Source organism: Triturus cristatus, chromosome 2_1, assembly GCF_964204655.1.
Source record: "Triturus cristatus chromosome 2_1, aTriCri1.1, whole genome shotgun sequence".
In the NCBI taxonomy this organism is placed as follows: Eukaryota; Metazoa; Chordata; class Amphibia; order Caudata; family Salamandridae; genus Triturus; species Triturus cristatus.
In genome coordinates, this window is record NC_140581.1 from 50,158,304 (window position 1) to 50,179,718 (window position 21,415).

The 21,415-nt window shown below is 46.0% G+C and overlaps 1 protein-coding gene across 1 annotated transcript in view; it reads right to left on the reverse strand.

The window, feature by feature from the left end:
- Window positions 1-19,574, reverse strand: part of LOC146863708 (uncharacterized) — a 93,888-nt gene extending 74,314 nt beyond the window's left edge. The window contains exon 1 of the mRNA XM_085627853.1: window positions 19,307-19,574. The gene's annotated coding sequence lies outside the window, so the exon portion shown is untranslated. The remainder of the gene's footprint in view (window positions 1-19,306) is intronic.
- Between the last annotated feature and the right edge of the window lie 1,841 nt (window positions 19,575-21,415).

The window sequence follows — 21,415 nt, forward strand, 5'->3', positions numbered from 1 at the left end:
CATATTTAAAACCACACTGCTTTCCATCCACATTAGGGCATAAAAAGCTATTAAAATCCCCTACCACGATAAGATTTGAGCTTTTGCTACATATATTCTTCACGTCCTTAATCAATTTTGTCACTACCAGACCTATTTTTCCAGTGGGAATATTGTTGTACAAATTAACCATTGGCATACGTTGCCTTCTCTCAAGGTGCATTACAATTATCTGATTGTAGATCTCCTCCAGATAATTCTCTATCTTTTTTACATTTAGAATGTTTGAAATGTAGGTACAAAGTCCTCCCTTCGCCCTTCCACTTAGGCCCTCCACTGCCGGGGTTTGGAAAGTTATTAAACCATTAATGTGGACTGCCTCTTTCAACCCGGTTTCCTGGAGGCATACTACATCGTAGGCTTCTATAAAATCACACCAAATGGAGTTGCTTATCTTAGAGCGTAAACCTGCAATATTCCACAAGGCAAAGTTACAGGTTACTTTATCACTCCTGCCCCGTGGAATAAAATTACTGCCCATTCATGCCTTTGTATCAGTCCTGATCTCCAGCTCCGGGAGTCGTATAAGGTCTGTCCAGGGTGTGGGATTAAAATAGCAGAGCTGCTATTTCACTCAAGTGAGTTGCTGTTTAATACAGTCACCAGCTTAGCCCACCCAGTGGCAATTACAATTACACCCAGTCAGGAACTGGGTGAAAAATTGGCCAAATTCTTTTATGGGGAAAGTGGATGCCATCTTCTACACTTTCTCTAACGCAACATCTAAGAATACCTTGGGCCAAATGGATGATTTAAATACAGAAAAAAAGCACAACTGGACAATTTTGCCCAGCTCACAGTTACGCATACTTTTAATCTTGTTATGGTGGTAAAGTCTGGCTCCCCTTTTGACCCTTGCCCAATACCAATATTAAAGCTAGTGGCAGAACCAGTTTCCCGAGTCTTGACCCCCATTTTTAATACAATGTACTCAGAAGGGTACTTCCGATTAGAGTGGAAAAAAACATCTATTCTGCCTCTATTAAAAAAAAACAATCTTGACTCAAAAGATCCCAACAATTTCAGGCCTATATCCAGACTTCCACTACCTGCAAAAATTGTTGAGAGGAACTTAAACATGCAACTTAGTCAACTTCTGGAGTTTTCACTCCTGAAATCTACTGAAGAGAACAGGACCATTTTAGATCAAGGAGGCAAAGCTGCATTGATCATGTTAGATCTTTCAGCAGCATTTGATACGGTCCATCATGATCTGTTGATGGACTGTTTGCAGGAGATCGGAGTACAGGGCTCCGCTTGGAGACTTCTTTAATCTTTCCTGTCAAACCGGAGTCAGTTAGTGTCTTTGGGGGAATTCTCGTCCGAACCTTTTTCATTACCATGTGGTGTCACGCAAGGGTCCTCAATGAGTCCGACACTTTTTAACATTTATGTGTCCTCATTGGCGCCCCTTATTCAGTCATTTGGGTTTAGCCTGACCTCCTACGCGGATGACACCCAAATCATGGTCTCATTACAACCAGATGAGTGGCGGAGCACTGCTGACCCATTCAAGGACTGCATGAACACCGTAGAGATTTGGATGGCCCAAAACCGCCTTAAATTGAACTCCGGGAAAACTGAGGTGGTATGTTTTGGCAACGATCTGAATTTTTGGTCCCCGGAATGGTGGCCAAACACCTTGGGTCCTCTCCCCTCACCCAGCAGGAAGGTAAAGAACCTGGGAGTGTGGGTGGACCAGAAGCTTAGCTTTAGAGACCAAGTGAACTCAGTGCCCTCTGCCACTTCCTTTGCTCTCAGGTCCTGCAAAGAAAATGTTGCCTCTTTTACCTAAAGAGTGTCATCAAACGGTCATCACAGCTCTTACCATGTCTAGGCTTGACTATTGTAACAGTCTGTATTTTAATATCCAGGAAGGAATAATGCAGAAGCTGCAACTCCTGCAGAATGCTGCTGCTAGACTGGTGTCGGGCATTCCAAAATACGCACCAATCTCAAATGAGATACGGAAGCTTCATTGGTTGCCAGTTAGGAAGCGTACCCAGTTTAAAGTTTTGTGTTTGGTCCACAAAGCGCTTCACGGGACAAGCTTATTTGAAAGAGCGGCTGCATTGGTACAAACCAATCAGATCACTGCGCTCATCTGATGCTAAGCTGGTTTATGTGCCATTTGTGAAAAAGGCCACCTGGGGTGGAAGACGTTTTGTAATGAATGCAGCCAAGGCTTGGAATAATCTCCCTCTGTACCTCAGAGGTACGACCAGCTTACTGGCTTTTCGAAAAGCCTTAAAAACTTGGCTGTTTACAGGATAATCTGATCAGCCCACTGCTTTGAGCCTTGGGCAAGATCTCACACAGTGCCAGGACACCTTCGGGTACCAGTCGCGCTTAATAAATGTTATAATAAATAAATAAATAATTGGCACTTCTGCGTTGGAATTTGACCGGCTCCATTAGCCGGTACCTCATCAGGGATTGAGAACTTAAAAACCTCCTGAGATTCACCTAATGGTGTGTTGCTACGACCTCCAGAAACTGCTATTTGCACTAATGAGTCTTGTGTGACTAATTGGGTACCTACGGCTACATGAAGCTTATCAGGGATAGAATGATCTTTATAGGGTCTATGCGATCGTAGTGTCTTTGGGTTAATCTCAAGCTTCGGGGAAGAGTTTCCTGAGTGAGCCATACATTTGTCCAGTCAGTCTACTCCTTCGAGCGAGTAAAAACTTTCGTAGCGGTTACTAAGTGGAATTGCATCGCTACGCTGCCTGACCCATGGAAGTATTTGCTCCCCCTCGATTGCCATGGAGCTTCAATTGAGATCACATCTCTGCCCTGCCCAGTCCCTGGGAATGTTTGCCCCCCCCCCTCAATTGCCAGCAATCTCTGGGGGGTTGATAGAAATATCCAAACTGGAGAATATTTGTCTCCTGCGCCACGATATGACTATTTCCGGCCCTATCCAGGATTAGTTGCAACTGTTTGTTTTAGTTTGTTTTAGTTTGGTTTGGATGTATTTCATTGTTATATGTATTTCTATATAATTATTGTTTTTGTCTTGTTTTGAGTTATTGTCCAGATATTTATTGTATGTCATGTTGTTGTTGAATTATGTATTTGGAATTATTTTGTGGCTTCGTCTTGTTTTGAGAAATGTTGTACTTAATTGAAAAATATATATGTTTATATGAAAAAGAAATATAATCTCTGAAACAAATTATGAATTTTTGATAATTCTGGTTAGCTCTTTTGTGGGACAGTTTTTTCGCTATTATTGAAAGGGGTTTGTTTTGTTCTTTTGACTTGAAGCTTAGAACCATGCAATCACCAGGCAGGGTCTTAGGTGATTTGCCGACCCTGCCCCACTCTCTGTGCCATTTTAAACTGACGTTTGTTCTGCAAAGTTGACCAATGTTCAGGGGCGTTAGGTGGTAAAAGTGGAATATTTGCCAGGGCAACTACATAGGGAGTTACCTCTGGGGGAGATGCAAGTTCAGATTTGAACTGGTAGCAGTCCCCTCATTATGTCTCTGTGAGATCTGTGCGGTGGGCTGTCTTGGACCGTCCCCCAGTTTAGGTGTCCCTTTGGTTACTGCTGGTCTATTTGCAGATTTAGAACCAGTTGAACTAGGCTGAAGTCCCGGGTGTGAAGAAGTGGGAGATGTTAGTCTTTGGTGTGGGGGATCAATCAAGTCTAGGTGTTTGACTCTATTGCCAGATGTGCTAGGACAGTGATCATTGTGAGAAACTAAATTGCCAGTAGGAATGCCACTCTTATTTCCCATTTCATTCATAGGTACTAGGTCAGTACCCCTGCCTGGACATGTGTCCAAATGGGGTATGGACATACTGATGATAGACTCCTCTAGCTTTGCAAGTCTAGCCTCAATATGGGATAATTTATGGGACAGAGGGTCCAACAGTGCTACAAGCATTACCTCTAACCTTTTCCGTGATTCCTCCTCATTGTGCCCCAGAAGAAGCCCATTAACAGGAGTCGCAGTCACTATACCATGTCCCTGCCTGCTAACACTATCAGTGGTGTTACGTTTTCTCCTAGTTACGCTTGGAGACTGTTGATTATTTTTCAGTGTGCCTCAACCCTTCCTTTTCTTGGGAGGAGGTTCGAGGCTGATGCCTTATGACCCCTAGTAATAATATTTGGCCCGGTTAATCTTCTTACTGACTCTGAAGATCTGTTTAACTCTGGATCAACTTCTATAATCTGTAAGTGAATTCTATGCTTGCTATGAAGGCCCGTTTCTTCCACCACTTCCTCTTCTTCCTGCTGATCAAGAGGCCGTGTCTGTACACTGCAAATCTGGGTGTGCTGTGGTTCCACCGACAACCTACGCTCTGTGAGCTCTATCTCAACAAAAAGGCATCAAGAGTCCCCACAACCCCTACACCAGATTTGCGTTTACTCATCTTAACTAGACCACTTAATTAAAAATGTCCACACGGTACCTGCATGTATGTATGTATGTATGTATGTCACGGTACCTGCGACATGCTACAATCTTCCAGTCCAATCAGTTACAAATTGGTAATAATATGGCCCAGCCTGGCCTCTTTTGGTCTCTGACGGGCTTCGCCCTGGCGCGGCCTGGGCACGCCCACGCGCATCCCGCGATGCGGGAGCCCTAGCCGCCTTATGAATGCCTCCGGGTGCTCTCCCCTTGCGTGCGCGCCGCGTGGGCTGCTGGGCGGTGTAGTCTGATGGTATGCGGCAACACTGTAGCAAGTAGGGAGAAGATTCAAGGGCTCACGGTTGTGTCGAACAATCTCCCGCTCTTTGGCGATATGCGGCAACAATGTATCAAGTGGCAAGAAGTTTTCAAAGGCTCTGTAGAGTCAAAATTGCCTCTGGTTGGCCTACCGAGATTTTGTTCGGCCAAAAAAACTATTGGTAAACTTCATAGGCTCCCTGTCTCACAGAGGATCAAATTCAAGTGTCTTTGTTTGCTATTTAAAATCCTCAAGCACTCCTCTCCTCATATCCTGGGGCATCTTATTCAGCCTTATAGTCCCTCGCGTACTCTAAGATCTTCTGAACTTCACTTTGTTGTAGTCCCCCGTTTCAAGACGGTTAGGGCCGGTGGTCGCTCCTTTAGAGTACTAGCGGCCAGGCTCTGGAACTCTCTCCCCGCCCACATTCGTGCTATTGATGATCTTCTGGTTTTTAGGAAGGTTATTAAAACCTTCCTTTTTCCCCAGAACTTCTAGTGATTTGCTGTTGGTTATGTTTGGTCTGATACCTTGTCTGTTGCAGCGCCGGGACGCCCCTTTGCTAGGGCATCTGTGCGCTATATAAATATGGCTAACATAACATAACACAACATAACAAAATGTGCTTTGCCCCTCGTTCTGCTGTGCAAAAAGTAAAAAACAGACGCGGTCACCACTGCAGTGAGTTTTATCGCCACCAGTGGCATATGAATGAGACATGTAGACATTAATGACTGATGGTCCATACAGGCTACAAGCTTCAAGTTATTACAGAAGAGTTACTTGCCCCACAAGTATGGAATTCGTTGGACCTGAGCATAGAAGTATCATGTTTCGCGTCATTTTGAGCAACTGATGCATGATAAATAAAATTTCTGATTGTTACTTGCTTAGCCATAGCGTCAAGAGAGCTACGAAGAATGTATGAGCGCTTTCCAAATCTAACAACATAGCCTGAGGTGGCCGCGGTTCAGGATCGGATTCCCTTTCTTGACCTCTGAGACTAAAGGACTAAGCAGCACCGAAGTGAGGGGTAGCTTCACCACTGCTTACAGCGCTTAAAAACGGTAAACACTGCCGTCTCAATTCATATATAAACATCAACATTCATATGAATCCCGGCAGACCCGGCTCTCGTCTTCACACAAGTGAATTGTCCGCACTTAGGCAGAACTGAACAATGTGCTACAGCAGAGGCAGATCAGCACTTCGTGGCAGAGCAGCGCCTCGTGGCAGAGCAGCGCCTCGTGGCAGAGCAGTGCTGGGCGTTACTAGTGAGAATGATCTCACATGGAGTAGAGGCTTGTCTGGGCAACAGCACCGGAAGAGGTGCAGACGCCACCTCCACATTTCATCATTTCTCACCAGGCTCATGTGATGTAGAAGCCGCTGTCATGTCTCACGTGGACAGGGTTTCACTTCAGTGGAAGTACTGTGCAATGAAGTGCTCTGCTTCTAGACGCATCAAGATGGGGCCGGGCCCTTCTTGTAGTGACCTGCTGGTCACTGTTCTAGTCTTGCATTTGTACCAGCCACTCCCCAAGGGCTGGCTTACACCCCACCATACACCCATCCAACACAGTGACACGTGCCCTGGGCCAGTTCTACGCACTAAGTATCACTGTCCGTTCGTGGTTATTTATGCATGGGGACCTAGGGCCCCACAGCATTACATTGGGGAAGTGCAGGTGAGCCCGCGTGTGTAGCCGCCTTGTTGGTGGTGGATGGGAGAGAGAGCAACCCGTATCGAGGGCACCCCCTGCTAGCAGGTGTAGGAAGCGTCTGACTGCCTGTGGGGCATGGGAGACTCCCGTAGAGTGGTGAAAAGACTGCAGGCGAGCGGTGTCGGCTTGATCCTCAGACCGCTGTCCAAACTGAGGCCACGCACAGGGGACTCTCCGTAGGCGGCTTCAGCCCCCACGCAGCCCATGAGGTGAGAGTGGCTGTTGCAGAGGGGCAAGAGCAAAGAAGCCACCGCACAAAAAAAAATTGAGACGCAAGGAGGTAGATGTAGTACCCCGAGAAACTGAGGAAACTTTGGTGTGAAACCTCCAGTGTGACCCGAATGAAGGAAAAGTTACAGCACAAATGAGATAGCTGTCGCGCCACAGGAACAGCGAGGCCTGCGGGTGAAGAGAGCTGCATCCCTGCTGCACAGGGTGGATCCATCCCAGGACCTAGGCAGGATTTGGCAAGGCCTTGCTTGAGCCGGGGTGGCTCTGCTGTCCGTGCAGGCTGCTGGCTGTTGAGGCGTCACTCAGCGCGTAGTGAAATTGGCCAGAGGTATCCCAAGGCCGCACCATATGCCCCCAGCAATCGGCACGCCTGCCATAATTGGCTGGGAGGTCAGGAGTATTTGTAAAGCAGTTCTCAGTCTGTGTGACAGAAAAGCAGCAGCAGCGTGGGTGAAAGATTTGGCCACGGTAAATCTCCAGTGCTAGTGAAAGAGGTGAGGCCCACAGAGTGGAGAAAGCTGTCGGGACCCACAATCATTGCTGCACCACCACCTAGTGGCCAAATGGAGTCACCGCATCCATGGGCAGTGTACAGAGAGACGGACAGCTGTAAGGCTGCTTCATTTGAGAGGTAAAAGTGACTGTAACTCCCCGCAGAATATGAAGGGGCAGCCCTAACTGCAGTGCTTTCCCCATTTTCAAATGAAACTCTCACAGGGCACAGTGCAAGGGAAATGCAGCACAGCACAGGAACAGCTGCTGCAGCTCCACGTTGCTGGGAGAGAGAAAGTGTACCTGCCTAAACTGAACTAGTAGACCCCAAGACTCTGTCATGCTATGTGTGCACAAAGGACTATATAGTCAGCGAAGAAGCGCAAAAGGAACTTTAAGCGGAAAGGCAGCCAGGGTCTGTGAAGGTGATTTGCTGTGAAGCCTAGTGGCCGTGGGTGGTCACTGCAGCAGTAAGGACACAGGTGATGCCACTCGGAGGGCAGGGGTGGTGCAGGGCAACTGCCCCAGGCAGTATGTCCCCGAAGGACTGAAAAACATGCGCAGCATGCGCGCCCAGTGGCAAAAGGACACCACCACAAGTGGAAGAAGGGAGTGGGCAAGCCGCCTGAAGTAGGAGTACCCCAGATGAAGGATGGAGAGCGCAAGGGGAGAAGTGCACAGAAGATCATACCCGAGACACTGACTGTAAAGGCCAGAGCCCGACAGAGGCCAGGGAGAAGATGACCTGCCAGAGGTCAGAGAGAGAAGATGACCTTCCAGAGGTCAAAGAGAAGACGACCTGCTAAAAGTCAGGGAGAAGATTCTGACCTGCCAGAGGTCAAGGAGAAGATGACCTGCCAGAGGTCAAGGAGAAGATGACCTGCCAGAGGTCAGGGAGACTATGACCTGAGAAAGGTCCGAGAAGGTGACCTGTGAGAGGTCAGGGAAGATGACCGAGGAGAGGTCAGTGAAGATGACCAAGGAGAGGTCAGTGAAGATCGAGGAGATGTCTGACAAGATTCACCAGAAGTCAAAGTACGAAAGCCTACAAGAAGTAGTAAAAGGAAGAAGGTTGCAATGACAGGTCTGGTTACCGAACAAAGAGAATGCATTGTCCTAGGGGTAGGACAGTGCCAGGGAGACCTGTGTGACACGTCACATGGAGAGACCTGAAGGAACTAGACTGCATCGCAAAGTGAAAGTACGAGGAAGAGAATGTCATGTGGAATGAGGCCACCGCAGAAGAAGTTCCAAGAAGAAGAGAAAAGAAGAGAGGAGTGTGAGATCAGAAAACTCGCACACCACAAGACAGTGCAAGAAAATCTGGAATGGAACACAGTACCTTGGTAACATCAGTGGCACCATGAGAAGCTAGCTATCCAGGAGTCTTCGTAACACCAAGCAAACCTGGTGACGGCAGAGGTGAGCAAGCTGGACCATTGGTGACATCCACCTTTGGGGTCGTACAAGAGACTGGATTGTGAGACTGCACTGATGTCCGGAGTGACCTTGAATGTGGGGTCTAGAAGAGGATCCGACCACTCCACACAAGACCATGACGATCCAGGGGCAAAAGCCTCAGGGACAGCCGGTGAGAGTGGCTCCCGCTACAAGAGAGGAGTTTACCGCCTCTACTCCACAGGTCCCAGGAAGACGAAGATCTCATGCTAGGTGGCAGGAGTAATCCTATCAGGAAACAACTACCCTCCAGGTGGGTCAAGGGACTTGAAGGTGGGACTCGTAGCGCTTACCCCACAAACCGAGAGGGTGGCGTTGGAGTGACACGGCAAAGTACACCCAGTCCAATGGAAACCTAGTGAGGTGGACCTCCAGGACATTCCGTGAGAGAGGAACACCCGGGAGAGGGGCATCCTGGTGAGAGAGGGATGTTTGTAATTACTCCACCATGCTGTAGCTAACAAACATTTCATCTACTAGATTCACTATCACTCTATCTGCACCGTCACAGAGAACCGAACATATAGAGACTTTGGTTTCAACTTCCACGCATCCGGGCCGAGGAGGACCGGACCCACAGGGCACAACTGAACTGTGCCAAGCAGAACTGGTGATCCTAGCTGCAGTTGTACCATCGTCCTGTTCTGCAAGCAGCTGAATAGACTCAGTGGAAATTTTCTGTTATTGTTTTATTCTCTCCTCCAGGTTGGACTTTGTTGTTCCTGTTTGAATAACGTTTGGGAGGGATGTAGTGACCTGCTGGTCACTGTTCTAGTCTTGCAGTTGTACCAGCGACTCCCGGAGGGCTGGCTTACACCCGACCACACACCCACCCAACACAGGCATCAGAGGACATGGGACCCTGTTAATTAAAGAGGCTGGGCGCACGTGCCCTGGGCCAGTTCTGCGCACTAGTATCAGTGTCCGTGTCATGGTTATTTATTCATGGGGGCCTAGTGCCCCACAGCATTACACTTCTCACCACAGATGTACTAGTGACTTAGGGGCAGTGTCAGGATGTACTGGCCAGCCTAGACCATAACAATGTTGCACAGAAGATGACAGGAGGTACCATGGCTCAGTGACACCCCGCACATATCACACTTCATAGCACTCACATGCAGATCTGTGTGGGATTGTGGGACAAGGGCATTGGAGAAAATTAAATGAATATTCATAGATGGTGTGAGTCTGTGGGTGGCTCATACTCTGAATGGCTCACAGAGAGACAGAGAGCTGTGTGGTAAGGCGTCTCCATGAGGAAGCACATCCCGAAACATCTTCACTCAAATTTCGTGCACGAGTTTTAAACTCAAAAGAAGGTTCTGTTTCATGTTTCTCATAACACATTTTTGTACAAAATAGAATGCTCGCTGTTACTAAGATATTCTCCCTGGTACTTGTGCTTTGTAGGTCTCGCTGAGTCTGCGCGCATGCGCTGCTCGGAGAGACATTTAGTAGGTGAGTTTTCAAAGTGCTGCTGGCTGGCCTAGCGCTTGCGTTCACGTGAGCGTGTACGCGCGCAGCCGGCCGCCAGCTGTCTTTCACGGGTCATTAGCACCGTGATGACTTTCACTTTCGCAAAAGTAAAGAAATAGAAAAAAACATCTATTTCTTTACTTTTGCTATAATCACGGCACCCGCGCATTACTTTGAACATTAAAAGTAAAGTGTGGGTGCCATGAATATAGCAAAAGTAAAGAAAAAGAAAAAACATCTATTTCTTTACTTTTACTATAATCACGGCACCCACGCTTTACTTTTAATGTTAAAAGTAAAGCGACGGTTACAGGCCTACTGCATGTTATTTCTATTGAGTGGCTACTCCTCCCCCTCTTAGGCAATGTAATATCATGAGGTATTCCTGTGTGTAAGCATATAGTACCACAATCCAAAAAGAAACTCTTTCCAGCTATCCCCTTCCTCCACCCACACTGAAAACCCCAACTATGAGTGACATAAAACCCTCCCATCCCACAAATATTCCCTTCTACAGAAGAGGGAAGAATACTTCATAAATAAAACGTGGGTACTGAGCACGGACGCAACCAGCAGTCATCAAGCCGCTGCTACTCCCTTGCTGCTCCCCAAAAACCCATGAGCTACATTCATCTCTATTTATCTGACAAAATACCTCCATTATACTATAGAGTTTAAAGAGCCTGTACCATGCTGCAGGTCTAGAGTGTTAGTGACTATTCAACCAATTAACCAAAAGCAAGATGTTCAACAAGTAAGGACATTCAACCCTCCACATACCACCATCGGGACAACATTCCGTTTCAGGGCCGTGGACATGTGGGCATGAAATACTCGTTTGTTGTACTCTTATTCCTCCCTCAATTACAAAGTGTCAGGCGGAGGGTTGCCAGCAATTGTGGTACGCTGCTCGATACTTGAAAGACCGTTGCAAAGCCTGTTTAAAGAAGAACTTTAATGCTGTGAGTTGTGACTATGCATATCCTGTCGCAGTAGTTTGTAATGACATGCAACTTTCTTTTGCCCAAGTTCTACTTGTTAATTTAAAAAAAAACAATTTTAAAAATACATTTAAACTACAATTTAAAAATGCTCAGACGGTTCTTACTCTACTTGCCAAAGTTTCAACACCATTGTCAGGAAACCAATGTCCTACCTTGTTATTGTTAGTCACATGTTCTTTTTTCCCTACTTCAACAATTAAGTGAGCAATTCTGTCCAGTAGTTTCTCTGAAGCATACCTGAAAGCTGTAACAAGAACTTGAGCCCTGTCCAGTCTTCTTTTAAGTTCAAAAGGTGTATAAACAAGCATTGGCATAGCCAATAGATCTCGCCTTTGGGGTCTTATAAGTGTTTAGTTATGCAGCACAATATCCTTCCTGCAACAACATCAACTGTTGCATGGTTAAACACTTATAAGGTCCCAAAGGCGAGACCTATTGGCTATGCCAATACTTGTTATAGGATGGAACTTCACAAAGTTACAGAGACAATAAATCTTGTGACCATGACACCAGGGCTTTAAGTGGCCCGAGTCCTGCCGGCGCTCAGCACCTACAGTTGTTAAAAGCAGGTGCCGAGATGGGTCCCTATCGGGCTCTCCGTTTTTAACCTCAGGGAAGGAAAAAAAACTTAACCCCTCAATACTACAACCCGTCACAGCCTTTAATGTAACTTCAAAGTGACTTGTTTTCCAGTTTTTATACTGCAAACTTGGAGCGCTTTACATGAGCACCAGTTACATTACACAAGGATATATTCATTTTTAGGTCTTGCATAAGGCAGCGCATGCGCTGCCTCTACGAGGCATTAAGTAATTAGGGGTATATTTACAAGCCCCTTGAGTCACTTTTGCGCTGTCGTTGCGTCACTTTTGTGATGCATCAGCGGCGTAAAAGTTGCGGCCCATTTACAACGTGGCGCATCTAGGAAGATGCGTCACGTTGTAAAGGCCTGCGTAACATTATACCTGCATCGGGTATAATGTATGCAGGGTAGGCGTTCCCACGTAGGAAAGCCTCGTAAAAGTGACGCAGTGAAATATACAAGATTTCACTGCGTGACTTTTAGGACACCACTGCATCAAAACCTTATGACTGCTTGAAACAGGCGTAAGGAGTGACGCAGTGTATTGGGAATAGGCCGCAACACGCCTTGCTGAAGTTGCGCCGTGATTGCGACACAACTCCAGCAATGCGTGAATTTTCCGTCAACAGATGCGTCACAATTTCTGACGCATCTGTCAATCCTTGCGCCATGATGCGCCGTATTGTAAATACGGCGCATCCATGGTGACGCAAGGGTTTTGCATGGTGGTGCAGGGAAAGTGACGCATCTCTACAGATGCGTCACTTTCTTGTAAATCTGCCCCTTAGTATGTTAGGTGAAACTCCGCCTATTGCCGGCTCATTTGTGTTGCTGCTTGCCATTAGTTAAACTTTGTAATTGCTATTGTTAGATGTATTTTTATTGGCTGCTGATGCGATGCTCACTTCCGTTTTGTCCGAAAGCAAATATCAATCAAGCCTTCCCACAATGCTTTGTGTTCGAGGCTGGCCAGTCCACATTTGGTGGCATATCTGAGATCAGTTCCCTCAGTCTACTCACAAGGTGTCTCAAAGATTACAAAATAAAAAAATAAAAAAGAGTGCAGGGTGAAGGCTTAAGCAGTGCGCTACCAAATGGAATCTACAGACACTGAATTGAGATAATTAGACTTTTTTAATGGCCTTCAAAGCAAACCCCGGTATCTGTCAAAATGAAAACAATTTCTATTGACATCTTGGATGATTAATTCTTGGTCCAGCTCATGGTTCAAGTTTGGGCATTCTAGGCTGTCGCAAGGCGCGGACATGCATGCAGGAATGCCGAGGCCTCGATATCATTCACTTCAACCGTGAAAGTGAGCAAGAAATATGAGTTTAGCAACATAAAATCACAGTAGGATAGTGGAGCAAGAATTGTTGCAATGCATGCAAGAGATTGGTACAGCGGTGATACTGAGGTGCAGAATGGGACTGGCTCATGGTAAGAAATGCAGCTTTAGCAAACCACACTGAACAGAAAATATCGCATCCATGATACTAAACAGGAGATGGAGTGACAGCAGCACATTCACTCATTCGTATCACAACTGGGGCTTATTTAGCAAGAAGTAATTTACCTATACCATAGAAAACATTGGACTGAGCTGGATATGGAATTGTCGCACTAAAAATAATCTCACTGAGCAAGCAAAGTAACCGCAGCAGGTAGAGCAATGGCAGCATATTAGGGGGAAATATCAGGTGATTGAGCATCCTTGACTGTAGCATTTGTGAGCACGCTTTCTTGTTATGCAAGAACTATTGCAAATTAATAAGGAGTAAAAAAACAAATCCATAAAATAAGTAAAAATATGGCTTGTATTAGCAAGGATTATTGTGACCATGTACTAAGCAAGTGTCGGCCATGACTGCTCTCTTGTTAAGCCTCCCTGATGCCTCCTTACGTTTCCTAAAGCAAATGTAGCCCGCTGTCTCCATGCAGTCAGCCACTTTCAGCTTTTGAACCTTCTTCTCTTCCGGAATGTCTACACATGACACCACCTCTGATTAAACAGTATTGCAACACAAACGTTAGTCCACCAAACGCCAGGCTGCCTAGCCACATTGTAAGTCCAGCTACACAGACTGTCATGCGCATTGGTGTATATTGAAAAAATAGCAGTGACAAGAGATTACCTTCACTGCTCATTCTAGAGATAGGACTTGAATGACATCAACAACTATTCAAGAGCATCTTCTGACGTCAGAACCACGCAGCTGGAGCGTTTCCTCATTTAGGAGCTGCTTCACACAGTGTGTTTTGGTGAAAACTGTAGCCGAAGCTACACCAATGTAATGGGTGGGATTAGATAACGATTCTCAAGTATTATAGATGCCACTGTGTTTTCCGCTTTAAAATTAAAAAATATCCCAAAGCATAAGATCTCACGGCTATGATATGATGTCATGGTGAGCATACATCATTTGTAACATATGACGTGTAAATATTGCAACCTCATGTGGGTGTTAGGCATTTAATAAGCACAACTGTAATGGGCTGTGAAGACGAATATACATCAGCTAGCTACTGTGGAGTGTAATTACTTTAAAATACTTAAAGTGCACAACTCTGAGTGCATGTACAGGTCGTAGTGTGACAGCGGCAATTATAAAGCCGCTTGACTTATGAGAAACTGTGGCCAGGAATATTGCAATTTAGCAAAAATCTAGAAGTGTTAATAAATACCGAACTAGATAATTTTTTAATTGAATGCAAATCTACTTTAATATGTTGTAAAGCGAGAAAAGCCGTCCCTGTAAACTAGCAGAGGGTATTTGAGAAGCTACTTAACCAAAATGGAGGGGGTGTAAAGTTGGAAACCACCGTACTGTGGGGGAATGTACATTTTTATTTGATTGCTGCACCAGTACCGTGGTGTTAAGCTGGAAATGCAGTGGTCTAAAAGTAGATGTCTGGTATAGAAAGGAAAAGCTGCCGATACCACAACTGTGAAATAATGTAAAGCCAGCTCTAAAAACAAGTGGGGTGAGAGTGCAGTGTGATCCCTCCCTTGTGTTTTGAAAGGCTCCCTTGAGCCAACAAGCTCAGCTGGGGTGCACCTGTGGAGTGGCACTGTGACCAGTGAAGACTTGGGCAGCATTTCAGCAACCCCAGATGACTTTCCTCTGCTTTCTACTACTTCTGCTCTCTACTGATGTTGCAGTATATAAAAAAAGGTTGTGGTAGCATACTATATTCAGCAAAGAGAATTAATAGTAGCAAAACACATAACATTAATTTATCTGGCATGAATCCAAATATTTTAATTTAGAAAAAAGGGAAGAAATCCCAATTGCAGTTGTATTCAAAGCATTAACATTCACAGACAATGCTGTTATTCAATGTAATTTGAGTACAGTATGCTGCAGTGCTCTCAGTGTACAAGAGGAAAAAATAAGGGAGGTGGGGGTTCATTTGTAACGTGAGGGTAAGGGACAGGGAAAAGGTATTAGTGACATAAGTGCATAAACATTCCTGGTATGATTCTTTTCCAGCCTCAACGAGGTCAATTGTTCCCGGAAGGTACACATAACTCAAGTGGACAATAAATTATTCTAAAATAATGTCGCAGGAGTTTGTGTAATATGTGTTGTCGACGTTTCGACCCCTGTCTTGTTGAGCTCAGAGCCTTTCAACCAAGATTTCATGTGATTTGTTCCCTCGTTTGCAAGCCATTCATGCTGCATGCCTAGGACATTAGAGCTTCATCAAGCCCACATTCCATACACACACGGCGGAGGTCTCCCGTCTTCTCAAACAGAGTGCTCCTCCCAGTCCTGAAGAAGACCCTACTGCAAGGACAACAACCAGTCCTGCCCACAGGGGTCGAAACGTCGACAACACATATTACACAAGCTCCAGCGACATTACTAATTGACCCAGGTCAGGTAGTATTTATGGGCCACCCCCTTTATACTTAACACTCTACTGATGTTGGGCTAATCACAGAAACATGTGTCTGGAGATAACAGCACTACCTGCACCAACTTTGGTGAAAAACTACAGCAACTTTGAAGTAAGCGTACTGCATTTACCAGAATGCAATGGGGTGAACTGTGCTGGGATGAGAGGCAGAGTGCCCCCCCTTGTATCTAAGAACATGTTACATTGCCCTGTTACTAAGTGAAGGGAGCGCTTTGAATGCTGAGACTGATAGGCTTGTGTGAATTTTTAAATATCTCAACATTAATATTTTATGCTGCCTACCTTAAGAGGATGTAATACTGGGGGTATTTAAAACAGTTATTTCATCTGTAGTGGAGTGTAAATCTGGATGAGCCTCATGTAATGGAATGTAAAGTTGAGCACATATCCTGACTTTATTTTAATATCTCCGTTCACTGTCACTAGCCAACCTTTGGTATAGATGAGTTTATGCACTATCCATAATGAGTCTGTACATCTACAGGCTGCCCACAGGCTATCCAGCCAAGCTCCAGGGGATGTTCTCTTGGTAAATGCTCTGGGAATGGGAATTATATTCAGTGATAAGCTGTAGTAGTGTCCCTCCATCTGAGGAGGTGTCCAGGGCCTATTTTAATATTGTCCTCCTCTGATATGCATATTCACCAAGCTGTTGAGAAAAGACCAAGTCATCTGGTGTTGGTTCATCTGATTATTAAAACAAAATGTAAAGCCACACAGACATGACCAGGATGCTCCAGTAAAAAGACAAAAGTTTCAGTACAACCTATTCCTTAACTTATGCCAACCAAACTGTTCATAGTAGTAAAACGTCCTTTGCATCAGGCAGAGTGCTTCCATGGTGGTTGCTAATGATTTGGGGCACAATGTAAACCTGTAAAACTATCAATAGAAGCTACCTTCAAACAGACATGTAAAAAACATCAAATCCTTGTAAGCCCACTGCTGTTGTGTTGCTGTTGCGTTGTTCCAGCAACAATGTACCCAGCTCATATGATAGATTGTATAAGGTGCATTCATTTTCCGAACAAGGGGAGGTATAGGAAGAACAACATCAAAAGGGCCTGTCCTCCAGGTAATATGCTATAATCAACAAGCATTTGCACTGCAATCGGTCTCGCTTTTACGAGAGTTTAAGCTATTGGCATTGTAAATGACAATGCCTTTTATTTATGTTTTAAAAGTCAACACATAAATAAAAGGAATTGCCATTTACAATGCCAATAGCTCAAACTCTCAAAAATGCGAGACCTATTGCATTGCAAATGCTTGTTTGAATCACAGGCCGTCAGGCTCGAATCTGTTTTCTCAGCTCGAAGGTCGGCTGCTCTAACCTTACCACAGCCTTGCTCACAAGAGCAAGTAGCATTTTGAATATTATATACAACTAAGTGATAGCTGTTGCGTATTTATTGTATGTAACTTACAACAATTGACAAAGCCAATAGTTCTGGCTTGTTGTAGGTATAATATCACTTGTTGTGTTATATATCTGGATGAATGGACAGAAACAGCAAAATACCAGTCCGGTGGCATACTATGCTAAACACAGATCCTTATCTTAAGTGTTTTAAGCAGTGCCCCTAATTGCAGTGGCCACACCCCTCTGGAAGACCCCCGGCTTTTCATCCCACTTAAAGCCTTGAATGACACATCCCCTCTGCTCGCCTTTAGTTTAATGAATTTGGGTCCACCTCTTCTGTGACTGCAGGTGGGATATCCCGCACTCAGTGAGTGATGGTGGAAGGTCTCTCTCCTGCCTGCTGCTATCTTCTGTGAGCTCAGGAAGGATCTCTCGAACTCAGTGAGTGATGGTGGAAGGTCTCTCTCCTGCCTGCTGCTATCTTCTGTGAGCTCAGGAAGGATCTCTCGAACTCAGTGAGTGATGGTGGAAGGTCTCTCTCCTGCCTGCTGCTATCTTCTGTGAGCTCAGGAAGGATCTCCCGAACTCAGTGAGTGATGGTGGAAGGTCTCTCTCCTGCCTGCTGCTATCTTCTGTGAGCTCAGGAAGGATCTCTCGAACTCAGTGAGTGATGGTGGAAGGTCTCTCTCCTGCCTGCTGCTATCTTCTGTGAGCTCAGGAGGGATCTCCCGGACTCAGTGAGTGATGGTGGAAGGTCTCTCTGCTGCCTGCTGCTATCTTCTGTGAGCTCAGGAGGGATCTCCCGGACTCAGTGAGTGATGGCGGAAGGTCTCTCTCCTGCCTGCTGCTATCTTCTGTGAGCTCAGGAGGGATCTCCCCGAACTCAGTGAGTGATGGTGTCTGCACTCACCTCTGCCTGCTTGTCTCTTCCGTCAGGTCAGGAGGGATCTCTCACAGTCAGGGAGTGATGGTGTCTGCACTCACCTCTGCCTGCTTCTCTCTTCTGTCAGCTCAGGAGGGATCTCCTATAGTCAGTGAGTGATGGTGGAAGGTCTCTCTCCTGCCTGCTGCTATCTTCTGTGAGCTCAGGAGGGATCTCCCGAACTCAGTTAGTGATGGTGGAAGGTCTCTCTCCTGCCTGCTGCTATCTTCTGTGAGCTCAGGAGGGATCTCCCGAACTCAGTGAGTGATGGTGTCTGCACTCACCTCTGCCTGCTTCTCTTTTCCGTCAGGTCAGGAGGGATCTCTCACAGTCAGGGAGTGATGGTGTCTGCACTCACCTCTGCCTGCTTCTCTCTTCTGTCAGCTCAGGAGGGATCTCCTACAGTCAGTGAGTGATGGTGTCAGGTCTCACCTCTGCCTGCGTCTGTCTTCTGTCAGCTCAGGAGGGATCTCCCACAGTCAGGGAGTGATGGTGTCTGCACTCACCTCTGTCTGCTGCTCTCTTCCGTCAGGTCAGGAGGGATCTCTCACAGTCAGGGAGTGATGGTGTCAGGTCTCACCTCTGCCTGCTGCTCTCTTCCGTCAGGCTAGGAGGGATCTCTCACAGTCAGGGAGTGATGGTGGAAGGTCTCTCTCCTGCCTGCTGCTATCTTCTGTGAGCTCAGGAGGGATCTCCCGAACTCAGTTAGTGATGGTGGAAGGTCTCTCTGCTGCCTGCTGCTATCTTCTGTGAGCTCAGGAGGGATCTCCCGGACTCAGTGAGTGATGGCGGAAGGTCTCTCTCCTGCCTGCTGCTATCTTCTGTGAGCTCAGGAGGGATCTCCCCGAACTCAGTGAGTGATGGTGTCTGCACTCACCTCTGCCTGCTTGTCTCTTCCGTCAGGTCAGGAGGGATCTCTCACAGTCAGGGAGTGATGGTGTCTGCACTCACCTCTGCCTGCTTCTCTCTTCTGTCAGCTCAGGAGGGATCTCCTATAGTCAGTGAGTGATGGTGGAAGGTCTCTCTCCTGCCTGCTGCTATCTTCTGTGAGCTCAGGAGGGATCTCCCGAACTCAGTTAGTGATGGTGGAAGGTCTCTCTCCTGCCTGCTGCTATCTTCTGTGAGCTCAGGAGGGATCTCCCGAACTCAGTGAGTGATGGTGTCTGCACTCACCTCTGCCTGCTTCTCTTTTCCGTCAGGTCAGGAGGGATCTCTCACAGTCAGGGAGTGATGGTGTCTGCACTCACCTCTGCCTGCTTCTCTCTTCTGTCAGCTCAGGAGGGATCTCCTACAGTCAGTGAGTGATGGTGTCAGGTCTCACCTCTGCCTGCGTCTGTCTTCTGTCAGCTCAGGAGGGATCTCCCACAGTCAGGGAGTGATGGTGTCTGCACTCACCTCTGTCTGCTGCTCTCTTCCGTCAGGTCAGGAGGGATCTCTCACAGTCAGGGAGTGATGGTGTCAGGTCTCACCTCTGCCTGCTGCTCTCTTCCGTCAGGCTAGGAGGGATCTCTCACAGTCAGGGAGTGATGGTGTCAGGTCTCTCTCCTGCCTGCTGCTCTTTCCTGTGAGCACAGGAGGGATCTCCCACACTCGGTGAGTGTTGCTGGAGTAGGGATCTCACCAGATATAGAACCTGCAATGCAAATAAAGGGGAAGGTCTGTGAGGAAAATTGTTTCCGAAGAACCAGCGCTATCAGTCACTAGCAGGAAATTCTCGCCAATTGGAGAAGCAACTTGGCAAACAGCAGTGAGCAAATAATGTTGTTTTATCACTTTGAGTTTGGTGTTGTAAGGCCGCGAGGCGTGTGACGTGCAGCTCAGATCCTATAATGTGTGCACGCCTTCTTATACACTGGAAACACGTCCCAGCTCTCGCTCTAGCCCTATGTACATATAGGCTCACACCGATACCTAGCAGACTACTCAGTCGTGTTACTTTTGCCACACGCACTTGCACTTTAAGAATGAGGCACACAACGCAGGGAGCTCCTTCCCCTGGCACAACAGAGGTGCAGATTGTAAACCCAAGCCCTGGACATGCCCAGCCCTGCTGAGTGCCACAGTGGACTCCAAGCACTGGGAGATGTCTGCCAGGTATCTACAGCTACAAAACACAGGCACTTCACTGCTGCATTTGCCACCACTGATCTTCATTATTGACAAATATTACTTTTGAACATTTGAACATTTGGCATATAATCATCATGATGCCTACAATTTCGTCAACGCAGGTACCCAATATTTCACATTTATCAAAGTTATCATTATGACAGATTATAATGATCTTTTGGAAAAGTAACAACCATCTGAAAATCTGTAAAAATTGCATGAAGTATGTATATATGCATTGCATGTCCAATGTATCATTAATGAGTTGTGAAATCACGAATAACTGCTTGAAAAATGCTGCATCGGTTGCGATAATATAATTCCATCACTGCAGTCCTATAAAGAGACACAATCAATGTCGTTGCTTGGGTCATCTTTTGAGATAGTCCGTTTTCTATGTTTCTGTGTTTGCTGATTGGTTTGCACTGTTCACTTTCTATGGTGGTTTTAACGTGCTCTTGAGAAAGGCTGTAAAGCTGAAACGCGTTGTCACCAACTAATAAATAATATATAAATACAGAACACACAGCACAGTTATTACGGGTCCATATAGCTGCCAAAGATTCCGATTGCTTATGTGTGACATTTTTATAATTTCTGTGTAATTATGAGTGACACTCAACGACTATGAGCGACATGACACTTTCTCACGAGCAAACGAGGGAAATGCCAGAAATGACACCCATTTGAGCAACGTGAAGCCTGAAATATCTGGAAACTGCTTCAGAGCCCTTGAAATGGAAGGCTAAGATACTGACACCAGACTATTCTTTGCGATTCACGACCCCATGCACTTTATTACGCCCCAACATGCTCCAGAGATAATGTGAACAGAGGGTAGATGTTTTGTTGTTCCAGCGAGTACAAATTTAACAAGCATTTGCAATGCAATAGGTCTCGCATTATTTAAGTTTGAGCTATTGGCATTGCTAAATAATGCAACACCAATAGCTCAAACTTTAACAATGTGAGACCAATTGCATTACAAATGCTTGTTCTTTTTTTATCTGAGCACCACCAGAGGTGCTTGTCACACTATATTGTACATTTTACCTGAAAGAGGAATCTGCAGCTCATATTTTCTAATCCTTAAAACTCTATTTAATGTCAGACATTTGCCAGCTGATATTCACTTTATAGCACCATCAAAGATATATTTAATTCTTCCTTGTAATATTAGTCTGACGACAGGTGATTGTAATAATTTATTGAGCATGCGAGGGTACCTGAAAAAATACTACAACTCCCAGAATGCACTCAGTAGATTAAACATTGTGTATTTCAGTGGCAGTGAGTTACCTATGAGCAACATACACTGGCTTTATTGATTTTGCAGCATAGCTAACACCCAATCTATGCTCAAAGGCTCTTCATACCCTTTTAAGCAGAGCATTA